Raw genomic sequence first — 9,193 nt, 5'->3', positions numbered from 1 at the left:
GCCGATAACTCGCAATCATTCCCAAACAGACATCGGAGACTGGCTTTATGAGTTCACAGGGTGAAGTTGATACTAACCATGCAGTACTTAATGTTTACGCAGCTTTTCACGCTGCCTCCTCCCAGCTTTCTGTGAGGTCCAGGAACTGGCAGAGACAGGGCACAAGTCACTGAGGTGGTGGTTTGCATGGTGTCCTTCAAGGTGCGCGTCTGGAGCACCACAAAGTTAGCTCAGCTTGACACTTTGCTGACTTCTGCATCTCGGCTGGGTGTCCCAGGAGCAGCAGCCTCTGAAGAGAGGCTTATTGGTGTTTTTCCATTGCAGCCCTCCTGTCATTGAAGTGTATTTGGGAAAAGGCCAAAGCAAGCAGAGAGGTTCTTCTCTTGACAAGTATAAGTCACTCTTAAATAGCTTAAAAATAAAGGAACCCACTGTTTATACATGTATGAATATATATACACATAGGTTTAAACTATATATGTACACACACACACAATATGGTTGCATCTGATGGCAACATACATTACCATTGCAAGGTCTTTGTGATTGTGACCTCCTTAAGGAGGAGTGTGAGGTATTTCGTAGCGTGTCTCTTCTATCGAAGTGCCACTGACTACATCGAGGGTAAAGCACATGCTTCAAGAGCCCAGAGCAGATGCTCATTAAGGTGAGGCTCTGCACCATTCACGTGCCACGCAAGTCATGCCATCAGCAGGCCGTTTTGTGAAAGATGTGATAGCATCTCAACAAAAACAGAGACGTAGATAATTACAAGACTGGTGCCTTTGGTTAGAAAACTAATTCATATCTGGACATTTTATTAAATGCCTGCACATAGGCTCTGAGCCTGCTAACAGCTGAAGTGGATCTGTGACTAGTGGATCAGGCTCTTTGGCTGAGGTGCTATAAACTTAATCACAGCTTCTGTGGAAAATAGTTCCCTACTCACTCCAGGAGGGTTTAGACTTAAAATACTTTCCCTACAAACAGGTATTTTTACTCTCTTCATTACAGTCTTTTCAAGCAGAGAAGTTTCTCGTATGTCAAAGGCCCCTCAACAAAAGCATAGCATGTGCCTTGACATGGCTTAAAAGGCAATGATGGCTTTGCATTTTTTGTACTATAGGAACCCAAACATTTAGAGCTAATATTTTTATATCTCAGCTTCTAAGTAAATGACAGTTCTGAAAATCACTGTTTTGGATATGAGTCATTAATCCCACACTCCAAGTGCCTAAATCCTTATATAAATTATCACATTTTAGTTGAAATATTTGAGATAATTCATGAAGGTGCAAGTTTGTATCCCCTCACTCACTGCACTCCAGAGGGAATTAAGTTTTACGGTGAACTAAAAAAGAGAAACAGAGGAAATCCCATGATAATAATACTATTTTAAAATGCATTTAAGCTGTTAGCTATGAAAGAATGCACAAACAGCTCTGTGAAGAACGGTTCCAGCTTGTGCTCCTCTCCTCTTGTCTGGAAGCCAGTCTTTAAGGTGGACATTGCTTGACCAGGAAGAAAAGTACCTTCTCCCCATTTGCAATAAAATATACACCCTTTCAAGCAAGCTGGGAAATGGGAAGGCTGGGGAGGAAATCACATCTTGGATACACATCGCCTGGATGCATGCTTGAGCCACAAGACTCTTGCACTCCGGATGAGCGACGCTATCACCGGCTTTGCTTTTCATCTATTTTTAATGAGGGTTTCCTGATCAGGCCCCTGAATACAAGGTTGTAGTCACCTACCTTTGAGCAAAGGTGCCAGGCTCTCCCTGCCACATTGAGTTGAATGTTACAGCAGCCCTCAGTTTGCTCCCTGTCACGAACAAGTGGTTAGGTTGCTTAAAGAATCACTATCGATCAAAAATACTTGCAAAAAGTGATTTTAATAGAAATTTATAAAAGTGTGATTTAACAAAGTTTGATGGCAAGGTTCACTCCATTACTTACTAAATGGATGGAATATATATATAAAGAAAAAAAAAAGAAAATTGACATAGAAGTGAATTAGAATGATTTATACAGAGATTGAAAATACAAGAAGGTAAAGGAGGCCCTCCCATTGTGCCAGGAGGTTCAGAATGGACCCCTTTGCTTTCTAAACCCCTTCTCAGAGAGGAGCCTGGGTGCGGCTGGATCCAGTCCTAGTCCCAGACTTGGTCAACGGTTTATGTCTAAGGATTATATATGCCTAGCAGCAGTTTGAGAGAATCACAGGAATTTAGCAGTAATTAATCATTGGTTAATTTAGCATTTATAAAGTGATTAAATAGGATTTACTACAACATTTGAATCTGTTCTCACACACACACACAATATACATATAAAGGTACCTGGTAAAAATTCCCCTTGAGTTCAGTGAAATACTCACTTAAAATGATTGTCTCAACCAGCTAAGGTCAAACCTCAAGGAGTAAAGGGCACTGGAGTTCAGTCCAGGTCCTGTTGTGTTGCCAGGACTCTCTGCTTTGAAAACTTAAGAGTTTGCAACTGAGAGGCGTCCCACTCAGAGGGGGATACTGGCACAGCCCACTGCAGTCCAGGAGAGCTCAAAGGGTCTCACTTGGTACTGCTGTTTATAGGGTTGCGAGATGATTGACTTTAGGCATCAATGAATTTCCATCCTGGCCACAATTTGGGTCGGTAACTGCTGGAGTTCTCAAATTTCGGCAATGCTGGTATGATCCTTCCGTACAGTTACAATCCACAGCGATATGTTCCAAGGCTGTCAGGGGATGACTGGTGCAGTCATTGCACTCTGATTCCCCACCTTGGCCAGGCAACCGGAGTTCCTGGTGCGGTCAGCGCTGCTCCCCACCTTCGCCATGCAAGAGTTCCTGGCACGGTCATGGGACACTTAACCACCAGACCCATTGCACAAAGGCCAAGTCTTGACAGGAATTCCTGTGATTGCAAAGCGATCCAGAGGTGGGGGGGGAATGCACCACCACGCTCCCTTAGCTTGCAGAGCCACCTGATAGCACAGATCTGTCCCCAATGCATTGCTACAGGTACTACTCCCCATGGCAGGGCTCCCTTCCAAGGCTCACCCCAAACTGATCTTTGTCCAAATCCCTCCCTAGTAGCAGAATGCTACTGGGCAGCCTCACCAAACAGCTCCAGGTTTTCAAAATCTGACTCTTAACCACAAACCATACCAGTCTGACACACCCATAGCTTTTGTTTTGCATTTATTCGCATGACCACATTGTATTCTTTGGTTCTTTCCTGCATGCTGAGACAGACGTAGTTGATGGTACAGCTGGATATCCTTTATCTCAATCTGTGACATGCAATTACATAGAAGCTTCCCATGATGAAACATTGAATATTTAGAAGTAGCATTTTTCTTCACTTCTCTCTGTGGAAAAAACAATACCTGTCTTTTGCTACGCCTCTTTATCAGAATACAAACTTTTTGTTCAGCAGGTTTTTTGTATTTCTTATATCACAGGTCAATGTCTTAGATGATTACAGAAAAGCACACAGGAACAAAAAAAAACATTCTGATGTGCCCTTACCTTCCCATGGTGCCTCCCTCATTAAGGCTACAGACATTAGGATAGTTTGTTTTCATGTTGATACCTACAGGAAAACTGGCTGGGCAAGTAGATTCTCACAACAAAAACCTACCTGAGGAGCACACACAACAACTTACGCAGGTAATTTGGCACAAGAAAATGGGGGCTGAAGATAATGGCGTAATGAAATGGACCCAGTTTTCCTGTCACATTTAGAGAAGTACAAATATATTTATGTCAGCCTTAGTCTCTCCACTTGCAGTAAGTCTGCTTTCATCTACCTCATCATTCACTATGGGGGCAAAGGAAAAGTTATTATTAAAAGTATTGCTAGAGGCAGCACATACCTCCATTTCCAAAGTAGTAATTACATGAAGAACTCATATAGAAGAATCTAACTCTGGAACATGATGGACTTAAGGAGTCCGAACTGTCCATTTAGTACCTTGTGAGTGATTTCAGCTGAGTATAAAGTTGTCAGAGATGTCAGATCCTTCACCAGTGCGCAGCCTTCCCAGCAACCTGTAAACATGCCTTTTTATCTACCTAGACTTGCTCTTTCTTAGCTAGGAAGTGAGGAGATGCTCTGTGGAGGTATTAGAAAGGTAATGCAACTCACACAGCTGAGGCTTTAGGTGAATCCTGCAAGCAAAGGAAAAAAAGAGAATGCTTTTTTCTCATAAATAGTGAGGTTTTCAAAGAGCCACATTTCAAGCAAAAAAAAAAGTGTCAGTCTGAAGTAGTGTGACTGATTCCTTTTGAATTATCTCAGCATGGTGTCACCTTATCTGAAGATTTCATTCATCCCTGTGACAAGTAATTGGGCCTTAAACTGGCTAACAGATTTAGTGGGATCAAGCTCTCAAATTCAGAGCGCTGTGAAAACATACAGAGAGTTTTTGATCTTTAAACTGAAAGATAAATGGATGTTATCCAGGTGACATGTGCCACTTTAAGTACTGAAATAAGGGGTTTAGAGAGTAGGCTTTTTGGCATGTGGTGTGTTCCTTTGCTAATAGTAAAAATATAAGTCCTTCTCTGCTCCTGCCAATCTTGAAAACTCTCTGAATATTGATAAACCTGTGAAAGATGAGTGACAGACAAAGCTTATAAATTTATGCATCATTTGCCAATAAACCTGTCTTACCTGACGTAATGTCTATGAATGTAGATGAAAAGACTGTTCCATTGCAGACTGTGTGCTGTTGAAAAAAGTAACAATTTCCTATTCCAAACCCCTTCTTTCTAATTTTAGTGCTAAGTCTAATTATTTTCAGAATCTTTCTTCTACATCCTTAAGGACTGCTGGTCTGTTAGTGGCAGGGGTTGTGTCATTAAAACTTTCTTCCATATCAATCAAATTATTGGAAGGAGCTAGAGGAGCATTTATTACTGAGGCACTCTCAGCTCCCTCTAATGAGGTCAGAGAAGCTGAACTTGCTTTACATTTGGAACAGATAACGCTAATCAGCTGCTACTGAGCACAGCTTCAAGGTGACTGCTGTGTCCCAGTAAATCTGTGTCATATTTGCACATAGATGTGGAACCACAACACTAAGAAAATGGAATGTATCATCTTAAATATTAATATTTTATGTTGATGACTCAATTACCTGTCATATGCTATAGGAATGCTTTCACAAAGCAGGCAATGTAATACAGCATAGTTTTCTATTAATTTAATACTCAGTAAATCTGGTGCTCCTGTTTTCCATGGGAAAAATCCCTCAGATGTGTTTGCTACTTTTTAGTGTATTTCTATTTTAAACCAGTCAATGCATGAACTTATGTGGAGTTAAAGTCAATGTTTTATTCTCCCATTTCTCAAATATCTTCCTCAAAGCTCCTATTAACTTTAAAAAATAAAGACTTCTGAACTAGTCTCAAGGTATTTAAATTCCATCTAGGAGTGTTAGCTCCAAGTAAAGTTTCCAAAAATTAGGTGCAGCTCTACAAATTTACAGAAGTTCATAATCAGCCAAATTCCATTAAACATTTCCAGATCAGTGCAAAGGAATATTAGCAGACTAAAGCCTGGAAGCTAATAAACTCTGGTTGTCCATACTCTGGGAACAGGTATTTATACAGTCACTTATACCTTTCTCATGAAGCCTTTTACTTTATTTCTGAAACCTGCTCTCTGTCTTTCTCCCCAGTCTTTCCACATTCAAGTTATTTTTATTCACATCTCAATATTGAAATTCTGTTGCCAGACAACAGAACTGGTAACCAACGTGTGCCTGAGCTCATGATGCAGTCTTCCCCCTTCTTGATTTGTACTTCTGAATCCATCCAGTGAGAATTAAAACTGCCTTAAAATAATCACAAGCAGCCCTGTGCCTCCTCGTACAAAGGTTTAGGATATAGCTGACCACACATCACAGGATATTTCTGAAATACAAACAAGATTCAAAGCTGTGCAGAAATAAATCTTTTGTTTGCTTTCTATTAATTCTCTGTTTGACAACCGATTCCTGAAAGTGATGACATGCAACCTATACTGTATTTTGAATTTATATTGTATTCTTACAGCTTTGAACTTGAGTCCTCCAGCTGTATTCAACTGTATTCAACTGTGTATTCAATACATACAGTAGAAAAACCTAAAGAGACTCACCTGGAACCATTTCTGAGTGTCTTTTCTCTGATGCCTTTAACTTCTGTCATTTCCACAAATTAAAAATTATGTTCCAGTGGGCTTGCAGAAATCGCTGCTCTTCTGCCAGAATTTTTACAGGTTGCTATTCACTCAAATAGCAAAGAGGTTAATGGAGAGGAATTTGGAAACAAAGAGTTACCTTCTTCCACTCCATTTAGTGTTATTATACTGTTGTGCCAACTTCCAAAACCTGAGAACTATTGCAGTAGCAACTACAGAGTAAAGTTGAAATTAAAGGTCATTGCCTGCTAGCATTTTCCATGTTAGCATTAGAACTACAGTCTTCATACAAAAAGTAGAAGAGACTCAGTCCAGTCAACATATAACTATCACATTATAAAGTGAAAGCCTGGTCATATTCCTGGGAAACTCCGTGGGTCCCCCTTGCAGGATTAGCTCCCCTTGTGTGAATGATAGGAAAAAATAGCAAGAGAGAAGGAGCAGAAAGAGCAGCAGGAGTAGAGAATATTGAAGGGAATAAAGGCCAGATGATGTTCTGTACTCTGCACGTACTATTAAGAAGTCCATCAAAAGAAACAGAATTTTTGCATTTAAAAGGTTTCTAATGATGGACCAGTATACAGTTGATAATGGAAGAGAGATGTCAACCCATTACTACTACACCAAGACGGTCTAGACCAACACCTTAAAGGCATTTTCATAAACAAACACTATACAGCATGCTAGCTTGCAAGAGTCTTGCAGCTGTTCTTTAACAATTTAGTTAGTTATATTGTTGCTTTCCAAGTTGCTGCACGTCTGAGTTTAATAGGTTTTCTTGATATTAAGAAGCAGTATCTCGGAATTCTACCTACTAGCATTTAAAACAGTCCAAAAGAAGACAGTGTTTATTCTCAACTCTCTAACCTTGAATTTGCTATTCACTACATGGACATTAAATCCATTAAGTACTTTAGAAATGTGAAATTTAGTTTCATCATATATCTTAGCAGCTATCTTGAAATTCAGGAATTGGCTACAATTTTACATATATTAACAGCTCAGATTTGCAATTCTATTTACTTACTGCATCCAAAAGAGCAAGAAAACAGTCCTTCAAAGATTCACCTGTATATAAGAATGCTAAGCATCTTGACATATGTTTTTATTTATGTATAAAGTAACAGCAACCTACAAAAGATCCGTCCTTAAATGCTATTCATACATATTGCTCATGAACTCAAACTTTATTAAGGCTAGTCATTCAGTACAGACCAGCTGACTGACAAGCGTAGGGCACATGCATTCACAAGCAAGAGCTAACACAGAAATGTCTCTATATGAAGACTTGCTTGAGTATCTAATAACTGAACCTATTTCACTTTCAAATAATATTTGGCACTTTGTGCTGTGGGTCAAATTTGTTGCTATAGATTAGAACTATATAGTTACTCTTAAAGCTATCTTGGTGGAGTTAGCTTTCATTTTTTGTGAAGACCACACATCATCTGAGGATGCAACAGGTCTCACAATTCAAATGCACTGCATACAGGGCAGCTGCTTTCCCAAAGGGGAGCATAGCACAATAACAATGACAAAAGAAGCTGTTCAACTGTATTTGTTATCTCATTTTTCAGTTTAAAGGGCAGAAATAAGAGGTCCATGGGCTGTCTCCATGATTGAGAAGAACATAAGCCTGCCCAGACAGAAGGAGGACACTGCATACCAATGTGTCAGCATCAGCTGGCACATTTCATTAGCATGCATTTTAGGCAATCCTCAAGAAATCTCAGAATCTCTAAGGATATGCAAAATTAATAGAAAGATGAATATTTAAAAGTACTAGCAAAACATGTCTTAGCATTCAAGGTTTGTCATAACCTAACACCATGATGTAGGATGGTATGGTCAAGCTAGCAAGGGACTAGAATCAAAATTGTCCACTATTAAGCTCTCCTGTGTAGCCTAAGCAGATTCTCTGAAGAATGACTTAAATCCCCTGCATAACTTTATTAATTACCAAGAAGGTGATTTATTCAGATTGATTCCACGTAATGTAAAAGCATATTTAACACACAAATCTATTCTATTTTAATTGAATGAGTTGAGATGATGCTGAAAAAAATTTGTAATATTTTTAAGCTAGTACTTTGATAGAATGAACAAACTCACATACTCTATCTAGATTAGCTCTATGTTATCTCTACTCTTCACATTGCTTCAAGGTCAAGATCACAAAGCTGAAACTTCCTGAAGTTAAGACAGTCTATCACGTAACCTTATCAAAAAATAAGTTTTGATTTAGTTAGTACATCCAAACTCATTATGCTAAACCAAAGTCTGTTTTGCAAGTTAAAAACAGTTTCAAATTAGGAAACATTGTGCTCAATAAGCCTAAAATGGATTGCCTCGTAGTCGAAAATCAGGGCTATGTTTTTAACATGCACATTGTTTCCCAGTACAGCAAAAATAAAGAAAAGTGACACTTTAAAAGTCAGTTAGGGCGTATTCATTTAGGGATAATAGCTTGTAGTAACTCCAGCTGCTCTTTTAAGTGCATATTCCATATCAAGATGCACCGTCATGGATTTTGCTAAAACACGAGAAATCTAGTGAGCAAGAAGGTATTACAAGCCAAAAGTCTGCATTCTCAATTTTGCAGTAGTTCCACCCTGTGGACACGTGATTGTAACACGCATGTTGCAGACTTCCCTCCATTCTTGAAGAGGGGGAACTGGAAGTACAGGCCCTCTAGGCTTGCAAACAGCAGCATGCCACTGACTCTGAGATTTCCCACTTTCCTGTCAGGAACCAAGCTATTATTCCACATTAGGAAACAGGACAGAAGAATGTGTTTGTTATTTGTGGCATAAAGATATCTCTTTTTTTTTTTTTGCCAGCTGCCTATTTATGAGGTCACCTTTCCTTCTGCAAGTAATCCTCCCAGCTCCCCAGAATTAGTTTCCAGGAAACTGCTGCTGCTGACTTAAGTTACTTAAGCAAGGGGAAAAATAGCAAAGTGAGGATATATAAACCTTCTCAACATCTTTAATAAAACTCCAGCT

The sequence above is a fragment of the Platalea leucorodia genome, assembly GCF_965183815.1.
Source record: "Platalea leucorodia genome assembly, chromosome: 1".
NCBI classification, from domain to species: Eukaryota; Metazoa; Chordata; class Aves; order Pelecaniformes; family Threskiornithidae; genus Platalea; species Platalea leucorodia.
Note: the sequence above shows the minus strand (reverse complement) of the source record.